A 16728-nucleotide genomic window follows, 5' to 3' on the forward strand; every position below is an offset into this window, starting at 1 on the left:
TGCCTTTCAAAAGGCTCTGCTCAGACAAATGGTGACGGAACCCACGAGGGAAAAAGTGATATTGGATCTGGTCCTCACAAATGGAGAGAGTATCTCTAATGTTCGAGTGGGTGCTCACCTGGGAAGTAGCGATCATCATACGGTTTGGTATGATATAACGGCTAAAGTGGAGAGTGGCCGTACGATACTTAAAGTCCTATATTTCAAACGTATGGTCTTTAATGCAATGGGAGAGTACCTGAAGAAAGAGCTATTAGGATGGGAGGACATAAGAGAAGTAGAAAGACAGTGGTCTAAGCTGAAAGGAGCAATAAAAATGGCTACGGATCTTTAAGTGAAGAAAATCAATAAAAACAAGAGAAAAAGGAAACCGATATGGTTCTCCAAACTAGTGGTGGAGAAAATAAAGGTGAAAGAGTTGGCGTTCGTGAAATATAAAAAAACACAAGAAGAGGAGTGCAGAAAGGACTACAGGATGAAACTGAAAGAAGCCAAGAGAGAGATATGTCTGGTGGAAGAACAAATGGCTAAAAATGTAAAAAAGGGAGACAAAATTTTTTTCAGATATATTAGTGAAAGGAGGAAGATGAAAAATGGAATTGCTAAACTAAAAGATGCTGGGAACCGATATGTGGAGAGTGATGAGGAAAAAGCAAATGTGCTAAACAAATACTTCTGTTCTGTGTTCACAGAAGAAAATCCTAGAGAAAGAATGAGATTGTCTGGCAAAGTTACACGAGAAAATGGAGTAGATTCTGCGCCGTTCACGGAGGAGAGTGTTTATGAGCAACTTGAAAAACTGAAGGTGGACAAAGCGATGGGACCAGACGGGATCCATCCCAGGATACTAAGGGAACTCAGGGAGGTTCTGGCAAATCCTATTAAAGACTTGTTCAACAAATCTCTGGAGACGGGATTGATTCCTGGGGATTGGAGGAGAGCGGATGTGGTCCCTATTCATAAAAGTAGTCACAGGGATGAAGCAGGAATCTACAGGCCGGTGAGCCTCACTTCAGTTGTTAGAAAAATATTGGAAGTGTTGCTGAAAGAAAGGATAGCATACTTCCTTGAATCTAATGGGTTACAGGATCTGAGGCAACATTGCTTTACAAAAGGTAAATCATGCCAAATGAACCTGATTGAATTTTTTGATTGGGTGACCAGAGAGCTGGATCGAGGACATATGCTAGATGTAATTTACTTAGATTTCAGCAAAGCATTTGATACAGTTCCTCAAAGGAGGCTGTTGAACAAACTTTGAAGGGCTGAAGTTAGGACCCAAAGTAGTGAACTGTGTTAGAAACTGGCTGTCGGACAGATGTCAGAGGGTGGTGGTTAATGGAAGTCGCTCTGAGGAAGGAAAGGTGAGTAATGGAGTCCCTCAGGGTCGATCTTGGGGCCGATCCTGTTCAATATGCTTGTGAGTGACATTGCTGAAGGGTTAGAAGGAAAAGTGTGCCTTTTTGCAGATGATAACAAGATTTGTAACAGAGTAGACACCGAAGAGGGAGTGGAAAATATGAAAAAGGATCTGCAAAAGTTAGAGGAATGGTCTAATGCCTGGCAACTAAACTTCAATGCAAAGAAATGCAAAGTAATGCATTTGGGGATTAATAATCGGAAGGAACTGTATATTATCCCAGGACAAGCAGGCAGGTATTCTCACTAGTGGGTGATGTCATCCGACAGAGCCCTGATATGGACATCTTGCAAGCATGTCTTGCTTGAAGAAACTCAGAAGTTTCGAGATGCCCGCACCGCGCATGCGCCAGTGCCTTCTCGCCCGATGGTCAGGGCATGTCTCCTCAGTTCTTTTTCTTCCGCGGAGCTGAGAAGTCTATCTTCAATTTGCGCCCATTGAATCTCTTTTTTTGCCTTCTATTTTGCCGCGGGTTGAGTTCTTTTGGCTCTCCTGTGCATTTATTTCTTTCTTTGATTTCTTTTAAAAAAAAATAAAAAAAAATTTTTCTTTCCGATACCGGGTCGGCCGCGTGGCTGGGGCCCCGCGCCTTCGACCTTGCGGCGGAGCTTTTCCGGCCTATGTCCCGGCCGATTACCGGTTTCAAAAAGTGTAGCAAGTGCCAGCGCGCGATTTCGCTCACGGACCCTCATCGACGCTGCTTACAGTGTCTGGGACCGGATCACTTCCCAAAATCGTGCCAGCCTTGCTCCACTCTGACGGCGAGAGCGTTTAAGCGCCGCTGTCTACTGTGGGAGTCCATGTTCAAGATGGAAGCTTCATCAGATTCTGCAGCTTCGACATCGACATCGACGGGTGCTTCGACTCCTTCAGCGAAGCCCTCTGCCTCCTAGGCTGCTTCGGGCCTCCAGAAACCGGCATCGTTCACACCGGTTTCGGCCCCGGCTTCGGTGCCTTCCTCCGTCTCCTCGGAGCAGGTATCGACCCCTACAGTTCCACCGGTGGTGCTCAAGGTGCCGAAGACTGGCAAGCAGAAGCACGCAGCACCGAAGGAGCGCGGAGACCGTGCGGAAGGGCCCCCTTTTGGTGCGGATCCCTCCATATCGGGTTTGTTGCGGTCCCTTCTGGAGGCTCAGTTCGTGGAGCTCATGCAGACCATGGGGCCTCGACTGATTGCCACCATCCAGGGTGACCTCCCAGCTTCGGCTTCGAGGGGCGGACCGCCCCCTCCTCCTCCTCCTCGCCGCACGACCTCGTTGCTCGGTGAGGAGGAGCGGCGAGCGGTGTCCGGGTCCGCGAGGAGGTCCTCCGTTAGTGCTGTGCCTCCTTTGGAACCGATTCCCTCGAGGAGGGCCTCCTTTAGTGATATGCCTCCCTTGGAGCCCATCCCCTCGAGGAAAGCCTCGTTTAGTGACCTGCCTCCCTTGGAACCGATTACTCCGCCCCATGACTCAGTGTGGCGTCCACCTTCAGGGCCACCCAGTCCTGGGCATAGCAGGAAGCAGGACGAGTTCTTCCGAACCCCCTATCAAGCCTGGGCGGCGTCAGGGGAGGCACCGACTCTTCCACCTCTGCGATCGACGGCATCGAGTCCGATCTGCTCCTTGGAAGCGTCTGACCCAGTTTCTTACAGACGGGCTCGATCCCCTTCCAGGCATCGATCCAGACATTCTTCGAAGCATTCCTCTCGGCACTCGACCGTCTCGCCTCAGAAGAAATTGCCTCGGTTGGGGTATGCTGCTTCGACTGGGTCTCCTCCTCCGGGCCCGGAGTTCGAGGACCCCGAGGTTTTCTACTCGTCCTGTTGCTCGCAGGCCTCTCTGGAGCCTGAAGCCTCTTCTTCTTCTAGTCCGTCTCGCAGACTGGCGACGGCGGACCAACTATCCTTTTCATCGTTCCTCAGGCAGATGGCAGATGACATGGACATTACTCTCGATGCTGGGTCTCGATATTCCAAGGAGTACCTCGATACCATGCACTTGCCTCGTCCTCCGGCAGAGTCCTTGCGGCTTCCCCTGCACAAGCTCCTCGACCAGACCTTCATGCGATGCTTCGAGTCTCCTTACTCTATCCCTGCGGTCCTTGGCAAATTGGATGCGCGGTACGGTGCATCATAAAGGCTTCGAGGGTCCTCAGCTTTCTCACCAGTCCCTCCTGGTCGAATCCTCGCTCAAGCGGTCTCATCCTGGCCAGGTCTATGCTTCAGTGCCTCCGGGCCGCGAGGGCAGAACCATGGATAAATTTGGTCGACACATCTATCAGAATTCGATGATGGCGTCTCGAGTCCTGAATTACAATTTCCACTTTGCAGCCTACTTGGAATTTTTTCTACCTGTGCTTCGGAAGTTCACACCATAAATCGAGTCCCAGGCTAGGTTTGAGTTTGAGGAAGTGGTTGCTTCGCTGTCCCAACTTCGGCTTCAGTTAATGCAATCTGCCTATGATGCGTTTGAGCTCTCAGCCCGAGCGGCGGCCTGCTCGGTGGCGATGCGCCGGTTGGCCTGGTTGTGGACCATTGATATGGACCCGAATCTTCAGGACCGCCTGGCAAACGTCCCGTGTGCTGGGGCGGATCTTTTTGACGAATACATCGAGACTGTCACGAAGAAGTTGTCTGACCACGAAAAGTCCTTCCAATCTATCCTTCGGCCGAAGCCTAAGCCTCAGCAGTCTCGACCTTCTCGTCCGCCGTTGATTTATCAGAGGCGTTATCAGCCGAGGCAAACTCCACCTGCGAGGCAACCGGCGAAGCGTCAGCCTCCCCAGAAGGGTCAGCCTAAGTCTCAGTCGCCTGCTGTCCCTAAGACCACTCAGCCTTTTTGACTGTCTCGTCGAGGGCATAACCAACCTCGTTCTGCCTCCCCCTGTTTTTCCCATCGGAGGGCGCCTCCATCATTTTTATCATCGCTGGGAGGCCATAACAACCGACCTCTGGGTCCTTACTATCATCAAGGAAGGATACTCTCTTCATTTCCATTGGGTCCCTCTGGACCACCCTCCAAGAGAGTATCCTTCCAACTTGACTCAGACCGCCCTTCTTCTTCAGGAAGCTCAGGCTTTGCTCCGGCTTCGTGCCGTGGAGCCGGTTCCGACGGACCAACTGAACCAGGGGTTTTACTCCCAGTACTTCCTTGTTCCGAAGAAGACGGGCGACCTGCGACCCATTTTGGACCTCAGGGTCCTCAACAAATTCCTAGTCAAAGAGAGGTTTCGCATGCTGACACTTGCTTCTTTCTACCCCCTCCTCGAGCAAAACGACTGGTTATGCTCTCTGGATCTCAAGGAGGCCTACACTCATATTCCCATTCATCCGGCCTCTCGCAAGTTCCTCAGATTTCGGGTGGGACATCTCCATCTGCAGTATCGAGTGCTTCCATTCGGCCTGTCTTCGTCCCCCAGAGTCTTCACCAAATGTCTGGAGGTGGTGGCCGCGGCCCTCCGGAACCAAGGTCTTCAGGTATTCCCCTACCTCGACGACTGGTTGATCAAGGCTCCCTCGGCCTCGGGGGTCCTCTCAGCGACCCTGTCAACGATTCTGTTCCTGCAGAGTTTGGGATTCGAGGTCAACTTTCCCAAGTCTCATCTACAGCCGACCCAGTCTCTTCCTTTCATCGGGGCTGTCCTGGATACCGTACGTCTCAGAGCATTCCTTCCTTCTCAGCGCATGGATGCTCTTCTTCATCTCTGCCAGTCTGTGTCTTCTCGCCAGACCATCTCAGCGAGACACATGATGGTCCTCCTGGGCCACATGGCCTCTATGGTTCATGTGACGCCGTTTGCCAGACTCCGCCTCAGAATTCCTCAGTGGACCCTGGCATCTCAGTGGACTCAGCTATCGGATCCGTTGACTCGACACATCACAGTCACTCCTGCTCTTCGGCAGTCTCTGCTCTGGTGGATGACCTCTTCGAATCTATCCAGAGGTTTGCTGTTTCATTCTCCTCCCCACCAGAAGGTTCTCACAACCGATTCCTCGACCTATGCCTGGGGAGCGCATCTGGATGGGCTTCGCACTCAGGGATTCTGGACCTGTGCGGATCGACTGCATCAAATCAATCTTCTGGAGCTCATAGCCATCTTCAATGCTCTTCAAGCTTTTCAACATCTGCTTCACGACATGGTGGTCCTCATTCGCACCTACAATCAGGTCGCCATGTATTATGTCAACAAGCAAGGGGGCACGGGCTCGGCCTCCCTCTGCCAGGAAGCTCTCAGAGTCTGGGATTGGGCGGTTCGTCACAACACCTTCCTCAAAGCTCTCTACATTCAGGGGAGGGACAATGTCTTGGCGGACAAACTGAGTCGTCTTCTCCAGCCTCACGAATGGACACTCCACTCCAAGCCCCTTCATCAGATCTTTGCTCAGTGGGGAACGCCTCAGATAGACCTCTTTGCGGCTCCCCACAATTTCAAGTTGCCTCAATTTTGCTCCAGGATCTACGCTCCTCATCGCCTCGAGGCAGATGCTTTTCTGCTGGATTGGGGGAATCGCTTTCTGTATGCGTTTCCGCCATTCCCTCTCATTCAAAAGACTCTAGTCAAACTGAAGTCCGAACATGCCACCATGATTCTGATAGCTCCTCGGTGGCCCAGGCAACCTTGGTTCTCCCTTCTACTTCAACTCAGCAGCAGGGAACCGTACCTACTTCCAGTGTTTCCTTCACTGCTTACTCAGCATCAGGGGTCTCTGCTTCATCCCAACCTGCAGTCTCTCCACCTGACAGCTTGGTTCCTCTCAACGTAACTCCGCACCAGTTTTCCCAGGCGGTGAGGGATGTCTTGGAGGCTTCCAGGAAGCCTGCTACTCGTCAATGCTACTCCCAAAAATGGACTAGATTTTCTTCATGGTGTATTTCCAATTCTAAGGAGCCTCAGCGAGCCTCCCTATCCTCTGTTTTGGACTATCTTTTACATCTGTCTCAGTCTGGTCTCAAGTCGACATCTATACGAGTCCACCTGAGTGCTATTGCGGCTTTCCATCAGCCTCTACAAGGGAAACCTCTCTCTTCTCATCCTGTGGTTTCCAGATTTATGAAAGGACTTTTTCATGTCAATCCTCCTCTCAAACCGCCTCCAGTGGTTTGGGATCTAAATGTTGTCCTTTCTCAGCTTATGAAACCTCCTTTTGAGCCTCTGAGCAAGGCTCCACTAAAGTTTCTCACTTGGAAAGTGGTTTTTCTGGTGGCCCTCACATCTGCTCGCAGGGTCAGTGAGCTTCAGGCCTTGGTGGCGGACCCACCTTTCACAGTATTCCATCATGACAAGGTGGTCCTCCGCACTCACCCAAAATTCCTGCCTAAAGTGGTCTCTGAATTTCACCTCAACCAATCCATTGTGCTTCCAGTGTTCTTTCCAAAGCCTCATTCTCATCCTGGGGAATCAGCTCTTCACACTCTGGACTGTAAACGTGCTTTGGCTTTCTACTTGGATCGCACCAAACCACACAGAACTGCTCCTCAACTTTTCGTCTCCTTTGATCCAAACAAGTTGGGACGACCTGAATCGAAGCGCACCATCTCCAACTGGATGGCGGCTTGTATCTCTTTCTGCTATGCCCAGGCTGGATTACCCCTTCCCTGTAAGGTCACAGCACATAGGGTCAGAGCAATGGCAGCCTCTGTAGCCTTCCTCAGATCGACACCGATTGAGGAGATTTGTAGGGCTGCCACTTGGTCCTCAGTTCATACGTTCACCTCTCATTATTGTCTGGATACTTTCTCCAGACGGGATGGGCAGTTTGGCCAAACTGTGTTACAAAATTTGTTCTCCTAAGTTGCCAACTCTCCCTCCATCCCATTGAGGTGAGCTTGGAGGTCACCCACTAGTGAGAATACCTGCCTGCTTGTCCTGGGATAAAGCAATGTTACTTACCGTAACAGTTGTTATCCAGGGACAGCAGGCAGCTATTCTCACGTCCCACCCACCTCCCCTGGGTTGGCTTCTCTGCTAGCTACCTGAACTGAGGAGACACGCCCGGACCATCGGGCGGGAAGGCACTGGCGCATGCGCGGTGCGGGCATCTCGAAACTTCTGAGTTTCTTCAAGCAAGACATGCTTGCAAGATGTCCGTATCGGGGCTCTGTCGGATGACATCACCCACTAGTGAGAATAGCTGCCTGCTGTCCCTGGATAACAACTGTTACGGTAAGTAACATTGCTTTCTGGGAGGAGAGTTAGTAATAAGCAAAAATGTATTTCCATTCATATTAGGGTCTTATTTTAATCTCTTTTCTCCCTTAAGTAACTGAAATTGGACCATGCGAAAGAAAATAAGGCTTATAGTGCTACCTTTTTTTTGCTTGATCCTGAAGCTGTTTTCATTGTAGTCTGGTGGGTCAAGATTACTTTTGTGCACTTCATAGGGGCAGCCCCTTTTCTTTTAGAGGTACAAGGAACTTAAATTAGTGCTATTTGAAATTTACATAGTAAATGACGGCAGATAAAAGACCTGAATGATCCAATCAGTCTGCCCAACCCTACATGCTCCATAAAAATCAATCATTTAATTAAAATTGACCTTTTTCTTAGATACTTATGGGCAAGAGACCCAGGGCCCTATTTGAAATTAGTGCTATTTGAAATTGAAATGTGAAATTAGTGCTATTTGAAATTGTTAAAGCTTCTATCAAATATTTTTGCTTATTATGTACTTTTCATAAATGTTCATATATAAAATAGAGATCTTTCCTCAGAGGCGGGCGTGACACATCAAAGGACCCAAGGCTGCCTAACTGAATCACTGCAGTGACTACTGGCGCTGCTGCAGGCAAGTACTGAGAGCTGCGGGGAGGGGATATTGCGTAAAATCAAAATTTAATAAACTTGAAACTTGAAGAAGCCACTGTTGAAGGGTGGGAAGCTGCTGGACAAAGGAAAATAAAGGGAGAGCTGCTACTGGACCTAGAGGGAGGGAGGGAGAAGGAGAGATGCTGCTGAGAGGTGAGTAAGATGAGGATACTAGGGGTGAGCAGGAACCTTGAGGTCCGCGGGAGATAAAACAATGCTTTTCTGCAGTAATTGACACAGGATGTGGGTAGTGTACTTTTAATAACACATATATTATTTATTTAGGTCTACGTTTGGGTGGATGCTGCAGTGGGAAAGCAAAATGGAAATAAAGAAAACCAAACAGCAAAACTTTTTACCTTTTTTAATAGAGGCAAAGACAATAGTCAAGAGAAAAGTAGTGATACATCTGAAAATGTGCCAAGTACTAGTACTTCAAATTCAGAACAAATGAAGAAAAAGAAATCTGTTGATACTTGGAATGTGCAATACCAACCAAAAAATCAAAAGGAAACTTTGTTAGATATTACAATAAGGATTATTTAAAGCTTGGTTTCATATTAGCACCTGGCAGTGAACTATCGCCACGGCCTTTGTGTGTAGTGTGTTCCAAAATTCAGTCAAATGACACATTGAAACCTTCCAAACTTGCTCGTCATTTACATATGAAGTAGAGATTTTATTGATAAGCCACTGGACTTTTTTGAAAGATTACGTGATCAAATGAGAAAGCAGAAAAGTGTAATGAAAAGGATGACAACTACTGACAAATCACTGCTTCAAGCATCTTAGTTGCTCTCCGAATAGCTAAAACGAAAAAGTCATTTACAATTGGTGAGGAGTTAGTAAAGCCCTGCCTCTTAGATGTCATACAAAAGATTTTGGGACCTCAAGCCATTAAAAAGCTACAGGCTATACTTATGTCGGACACCACAATTCAGACGAGAATTGTTGATAATAATAATAATAACTTTATTTTTCTATACCGCCATAGTCAAACTGACTTCTAGGCATTTCACATAGAAAGAAGGCTGGACAATCAGCGAATAACAAAATGCAAGAAGAAGGAAGTTACATCATGAATTGGAGAAACATGGTGAAAGAATACATGAGAGAAGAAAGATGTTACATAATACAATGGGGTTATAAGGGGAAGAAAAAAAAAAAATACCTGAGAGAGGTGATCTGATTAAGCAAGGAATTTGCCAAATAGAACAGTTTTAATTGATTTTCGGAATGTGTTGTAGGTCTTTCTGGCTTTATTTATGTGGTTTCCCAGCCAGGATTGCTATCTGTTTGCTTGGAACATGAAGGTTCTGTCTAGGAAGGATTTGTATTTGCAGCCTGTGATCTTTGGGTATGGCCACGGATATCGAAATTCAAATTGTAGAGGGGATAAAGAAATCTAGATATTTCTCAATTCAACTTGATGAGTCTACTGACGTTAGTAGCCATGCTATCCTACTGTGCTTCGTGAGGTATAGTGGAGAGGAAGACTTTCAGGAAGAACTTCTTTGTTGCCTTGACTTACTTGGACGGACCACTAGTTCAGAGATATTTAATGCTCTTGATAACTATGTTCAAGCACAAGGCTTAGACTGGAGGAAATGCGTCGGAGTATGTACGGATGGTGCTGCGAGTATGATTGGACTTCGCTCAGGAGTACTTGCAAAAATAAAGGAAATTGCGCACCGAGAAATCTTGTCAACTCACTGCATAATCCACTGGGAACATCTAGCTGCAAAGAAACTTTCTGCTGAACTGAACACAGTGATGAATGACATAGTAAAGATCGTTAATGAAATTCGTAGTCGACCTATGAATACCAGGCTGTTCACAATATTGTGTGAGAGTATGGACTCACACCACCACCATCTCCTTCTCCATGCAGAAGTGAGGCGATTATCGTAAGGAAGGATTTTTGCACGCCTTTTCGAGTTAAGAGAGGAGGTAAAGCAGTTTCTATGAGAGCGAAAATCTAATTTAGCAGAACCTTTGTTTAATGAGGAATGGATGGCAAAGCTTGCATATATTGCGGACATCTTTAACTTTCTTAATGAACTTAATATTTCCATTCAGGGTTCGTGTACAAAATTTTTACATTGAGAAATAAAATGGATGCGTTCAAAAAGAAGCTGGCTCTTTGGGACAGTCGAGTACATTAGAAAGATGTAGAAATATTTCCACTTTTGACAGAATTTTTGATTGCAGCTGATGTCAACCAGAAAGTCATATTCAAAATAATAAGTGAACATTTAAGGGTGTTAGTTGAAAACTTTAATAACTATTTCCCTGAAAATGAGGATCCTCGTAAGGGTAACCTTTGGATTAATAATCCCTTCTTAGATTTAGAAGATATAAAGTCACGCGCATTTGATTCTCGTGATAAAGAAAAGATCATCGAATTATCTAGTGATGTCACTCTGGTATCAAGACATAAAATGATGTCATTGTCTCAATTTTGGATCTCACTAGAAAAAGAATATCCAACATTGAGTGATAAAGCAATAAAATTGTTGATTGTGTTTTTCGACTTCCTATTTGTGCGAGAAGACTTTTTCAGCCATGTCAATAATAAAAACCAAACAGAAAAATTGAATGGATGTTTATACAGCACTTCGTCTCTCAGAAACAAAACTGCAGCCACCTATATCTGATTTGCTAACACAGAAGCAACAGCAGAAGTCACATTAAATAATGTTAATTACTATAAATTTACATTGTTCTTTGTGGACACCATTAAAATCTCATATAAATTCATTCTTCTCTAAAAATTGTTGGTCTTGTAATGAAGAAATTGGTACTCTTAAACATATTTTATTTGAATGCAAATATACGAGGAATGTTCACAAAGTATCAGACCTTTATTCATAAAAAATACTCATATTCAGATACAACAATTTTATACTAATCTCCTTCAAAGTAGTCCCCTTGGGCTGCCACACACTTCTTCCAACGGTTCTGCCACTTCTGCAACGGAAGCAGCACTTGGATACCTCTTTTGAGATTGCTCACAACTAGTCCGTCGCATTCTGCATGATTTCTTCTCTGGACTGAAATCTGGTCCTTTTCAGGGGCCATCCATTATCTGTGTGATGCCCATTGCTTCGTCCTGGAAGGCCTCGTTGAATCTTGCGGATCGTTTCCACTTGGGAATTGCCAAGGAGGAGACCCCCGGAGCTGGTTTTGGGTGGAGTTACACCCTTGGCTGGAGAGCAGGGCCAGAAGAATGCAGAGGGAGTTGGAGAGTTAGCAGTCAGCCCTGGTGTAACATTGGAGACACTCCTTGAGGCCATAAAGAAAATGGATGGGAAGGTTGGGAAAACTGCATTGGAAATGGAGGTACTTGTAGCTAAAGTGGATTCCTTTTCATTGAATGTTGAAAAAGTGAAACAGGAATTTGCGAGAATTCATGGGAGCCAGCCAAACAAACTGCTGAGTGCCGAGCAGGAGTGCCAAAGCATGCTCCTGCTCATTGCTGAGCAGCAGCAGAAGAAACCAGCCGTGACTGACCAGGTAAGCAGCAGAGCAGGAGCACAGAAAGCTCGCTCCTGCCTGCTGCGCCTCTGGACCACCAGAGAAGTAGGATGATGGGGCAGGGTGCCAAGGGAGGGAGGGAAGGGGACTGGGTGCAGAATCTTATGCGGGGATGGCTGGGTGCAGAGTCTGACAGGAAGGGAGGACAGATGCTCAGGGTGTAGGGAAAGACAGATACAGCACGTACTGGGAGAGGGTTGGGAAGGAGAAATGCATGGGCTTCGGGTGGTAGGAGAGGAGGAAAAGAGAGATGCTGCACAGGTGGAGTAGTGGGAAGGAGAGAAGAAATACTGCCAGTAGGGGAGGGAAAAGGAACAGAGAATTGTTGGACATAGGTGTGTGACGTGAGAGGGAAAGAGAGATGATGTATATGGTGAAAGGAATAAAGAGGGAGAATTGTTGGACATGATAGTGGTGGAGAGGAGGGAGAGAGAAATGTTATACTGGGAGGGAGGAGAGATGACCCAAAGAAGGGAGAGATGTCAGACCACTGGATTGGGAAGGAGAGAGAGAGAGAGAAATGCTAGACCACAGAATGGAAGGGAAGGAGGGGAGAGAGAGATGTTAAGACTGCAGAAAGGAGAGGAGAGAGATGTTAGACCTCAGGAAGAGGGAGGGAAGGAACAAGAGATGCCAGGTTATGGGAAGGAGAGGAGAAAAATGCCAGACCATATGAAGGGGGAAGACAGAGATGTCTGACCATGGGAGAGGGATCATATGGTACAAAGAGATGGAGGTGAAGTGGAGACAGAAGGAGGAGATGGTGCACAGCAATAGGTGCGGCAGGGAAGAGATAAGAAAAAATACTTTTTATGAATAGATGGGAGGAGGGGAGAAGAAAGAGGGAGGAGATGGTACACATGGATAGTTGGGAAGGGAAGGCGGGAGGAGGGGAGAAGAAAGAGGGAGGAAATGGTACACATGGATAGATGGGAAGGGAAGGCATGGAAAAGTAGATTTTGAGAAGAAAGCAGAAAAATGGAAGAACGTTGAATGTTAAAAGTTAATGCTAAAGATGGATGTATAGTAGAAAGTGAAGGAGAGAAAAACATCAAATGGATAAGGTAGCCCTGGATACACAGTTAAGAGCACAGACAGAAGGACGTGCAGCCAGAGACTGGGAAAGTTGTTTGAAAACCAAAATTACCAGGCAACAAAGGTAGGGGAAATTATTTTATTTTCAATTTAGTGATTGAATTGTATCAGTTTTGAGAAATTACATCTGCTGTCTATATTTAGCACTGTTCAGGAAGAAATGCATTTGTTTCTATTTCTTTGGGGGTTGTACTGCATACAGAGTCTTGCATTTTAGGGTTTTGTTTGTATATATTAGTACTTTTAGTTTGTGGTCCTATATTTGCATAGAGGTTATCTGTGTTCTGCATGTGTGACCAAGGCCAGGTGTTCTGGTAAGAATGAATGTTGAGAAACATATAGTGTGCTTTGCGTAGTTTAATTTTGTGGTTAACCATTATGTATTGCTAATAAGATTATATTTTGTGTGTATATATGAAAAATGAATGGAAAACAATGGTATTACAATTAGTACTATTATGGGGCAAGGTCTGGGGTGGGCCTGTCGAAACAAAAAAGCTTTCCTCTACCTATGCAATGATGTACCTTTAGATGGAAATGTGGTTAATGAAAATGAGCTACAAAATCTTATGGCAGATTTGGAAAATTCTTTTTTGAATATCAAGGAAAGAGCTACTTTAATAGTTAATTTTATTTTTGAACAAGACCTCAGTTCAATCATGAGATTGTTCTTCAGAAAATCTGGAACCCTCTTTTGTGGTCAACGTATATGGATATATCTTAATGTAACCAAACAACAGAGGAAAGGTGAAGACAATTTCTTGTAATGAGGCATGAATGAGGAGGTTGAGGGCTACCTTTTTGCTAGCCTATCCCTGTAAATGTATTGTTAAATATTTGGGTTATGATATGTTTTTTCATTCCTGATCATCTAAGATCTTTTTTGGACATTGAGGGGTTAACCAGTGGTGAGGGTGGGACAGCTGTATAATAGCCTTTACCTTGAATTTTATTGTTACAAGTTCCCTCCCTTTAACTTCTATCTCTCTCTCTGTTTTTGAATATTGTGCTCTAAGGAATAAGCTCCAATGTTTTTCAATTTTTCTTCTTTATATTGTTTTCTGATTGGAAGAGATTCAGTTTGGATATGACTTGTGTGTTTCTGGAGCAAGTAGTTTTACTTGTAAATTTTTGTTAAATTAATCAAAAACATTTTTTTAAAAATAAAACAAATAAAATAACTGTAACATTCACCTCCTGACCACATGTTGTTAATTGCTATCGACTCGGGTTTGAGTCCTAGAGACTTGATGAGTTAAAAATCCAAAAGTCAGTCAAGCACTAGTCTGACAAGGTCGGACCACATACAGTTTAGTAAATGTAAAATTGGCATATTCTCTGAGATAATTTTATAATGACATATAGGGCTCCTTTTACTAAGCTGCGATAGCGTTTTTAGCGCACATAGGATTTTAGCGTGTGCTAAACCCGCGCTACGCTGCTAGAACTAACGCCAGCTCAATGTTGGCATTAAGGTCTAGTGCATGCGGCAATTCAGCGCGTGCTATAACTGCTATTGCAACTTAGTAAAAGGAGCCCTTAGAGCCCCTTTTACTGAATTGCACTAGAGTTTTATACTTATTTTACATTAACAGCAAAAATGAAATGCAAACAACTTTGGTAAATATAGGTTATGTGCCCTGCATCTGGCTGTGTTATCAGACTGCATGCCAAATGAATTCCTTCAACATCATTAAAAAAAACGACAACCCTCTAAATCTCTCTGTACAAGGATGTAGCCAGCCCTCTGATATTGAGGGGGGCCCAGGGGTAGACTGGGGAGGGGGCAACACCTCTCCCTCTCTTTCAGGGTTTGTTAAAAATATTTGTACCTTTGCTGGTGGGGGATGCCAGCATCATTTAATGGGTACACACACGTTACTTCTCTCCTCATGTCACTTCACTGGCTCCCAATCCATTTCTGAATCCATTTCAACCTCCTCTTGCTGACCTACAAGTGCACTCACTCTGCTGCTCCTCACTATCTCTCCACACTTCTCTTTTCCTATATTACCACCTGTAAACTTTGTTCATCGGGCAAGTCCCTCCTATCCGTATCCTTCTTCTCCACTACTTACTCCAGACTAGAGAATGACACGGTGGCGGTTTACCCGTGGCTACTGCATTTAGCCGCGGGTAAACCGCCGGAACGGGGAAAGAAAAATAGCAGTCGCTGCGGGGACGGGGACAAGGCCATTCACCGCCCCGTGGAGCGGTGAATGGTCATGTCTCCGCAGTGAGGTATCAAGGATTGCGCGGTCCCCGCAGCCACCACCCGCCCGTAGCGATTAGCCAGCTCCCTCCCTCCACCTCACCTTATATTTCGAGTTTGCCGGCTTCTTTTTTCCTGAGCCGCACGCGTTCACACAGCCATGCACGCGCGGCTGCGCGAGTCAATCAAGTTTCTCCTCTGACGCAACCAGAAACAGGAAGTTGCAGGAGAGGAGAAGTTTGATTGACTGGCGCAGCCGTGCGTGCATGGCTTTTTGAACGCGTGCGGCTCGGGAAAAAGGAAGCTGGCAAACTCAGAATATAAGGTGAGGTGGAGGGAGGGACCTTTATTTAAGTATATAAATACTTAAATAAATATTGAGGCCTCTGTCTTGGGGCAGAATGATTTGTTTATAATGTCTGCCTGTGCAGAGTCCAAGCGCTGGAGTGCATTCCAGGCGATCTAGGAGCCCTATTGGAATACGCTCACTCATCAACAACATAGTCTTATATTGAATAAATAATTGGTTTCTGTGGGTGGAAGTTGGGTGAGGGGAGATGTACTGATTATGGGATGGTGGTAGTTTTTTTTTGGGGGGGGGAGGGATGTTATAATATATGGGGGGAAAAAAACTCTCCTGCAAATCTATTTTTCTCTTTCTGCTTCTCTTAAACATTGGTCTCTACTGTTCACTTCTTTGGTATTGTATCATATTTTTATCTTACTTTTGTTTATTATTGTAAAATTCTTCTGTAATTGGTAACTTGGACTGGATGTATTCCTATTTGGCCTTTGTTTGTTTGTTATGTGGTTTGCTCGCAATAAAGATGATTATATATTTTTTTAAAAGATTCACCATGGTGGCTCCACATTTTGATTCAATTGCATTACAAGCAGCATTTCCCACAGCCTTTCTCTCATGTTTTCCACTCCCTCTTCGGTATCATCAGCCTGAGTGAGAGTGGTTCTGTAACTTGCAAACATTTGTACACAGCCTGTGCTCTTTCATAAGCCAGGGACGACGAGGGCAACCTATTAATATAATGGTGGCGCTGCTGATTTGCTTACATATCTCTAGTTCAGCAGCAGGAACTTTGATTTATAAGAACGGAATAAGCTAAATATTAGAGTACTAAGGCTTATATGGATGCTGCGGGGATGGTGACGGGGTGGTGAATGGGATGTCAGTGGCGGTGATGGGGCGGTGAAAGGTATGGCGGTGACGGTGACGGGGCGGTGCAGAGGATGGTGGGCCGGGGACGGGGCGGTGACGGGGACAGATTTTTTCCCCGTGTCATTCTCTACTCCAGACTTTATCCCTTCTACTTGCTGCACAGAATGCATAGAACAAACTGCCCGAGTCTTTATGTCAGGTGCCATCTCTAGCAGGATTCAAATCCAAGCTAAAAGCTCACTTTTTATGCTGCTTTCACCTCTTAACTCCCACTCACCATAAAATTACTTATGTCCATTCAATCATTCTCTGCAAGAAAATCCCCAACCCCCCTATATGTCCTGTCTGTCTGTCCAAATTAGATGATAAGCTATTCTGAGTAGGGAAGAGCTGTTGCATGTTGAATGTACAGTGCTGCATATGTTTTTCAGCGCTATAGACATTTATTTATTTTATAATTTATACACCGTCTAAACCTAGGCGGTTTACAAGAAATATACATAA

At 45.7% G+C, this 16728-nt stretch overlaps 1 protein-coding gene across 23 annotated transcripts in view; it reads left to right on the top strand.

Annotated features, from left to right (window-relative positions):
- The window catches only part of CCDC158 (coiled-coil domain containing 158), a 1147529-nt gene that overhangs the window by 422344 nt on the left and 708457 nt on the right, over positions 1-16728 (top strand). The window lies entirely within an intron of this gene.

This window comes from Geotrypetes seraphini, chromosome 1 (assembly GCF_902459505.1).
Source record: "Geotrypetes seraphini chromosome 1, aGeoSer1.1, whole genome shotgun sequence".
Lineage (NCBI taxonomy): Eukaryota > Metazoa > Chordata > Amphibia > Gymnophiona > Dermophiidae > Geotrypetes > Geotrypetes seraphini.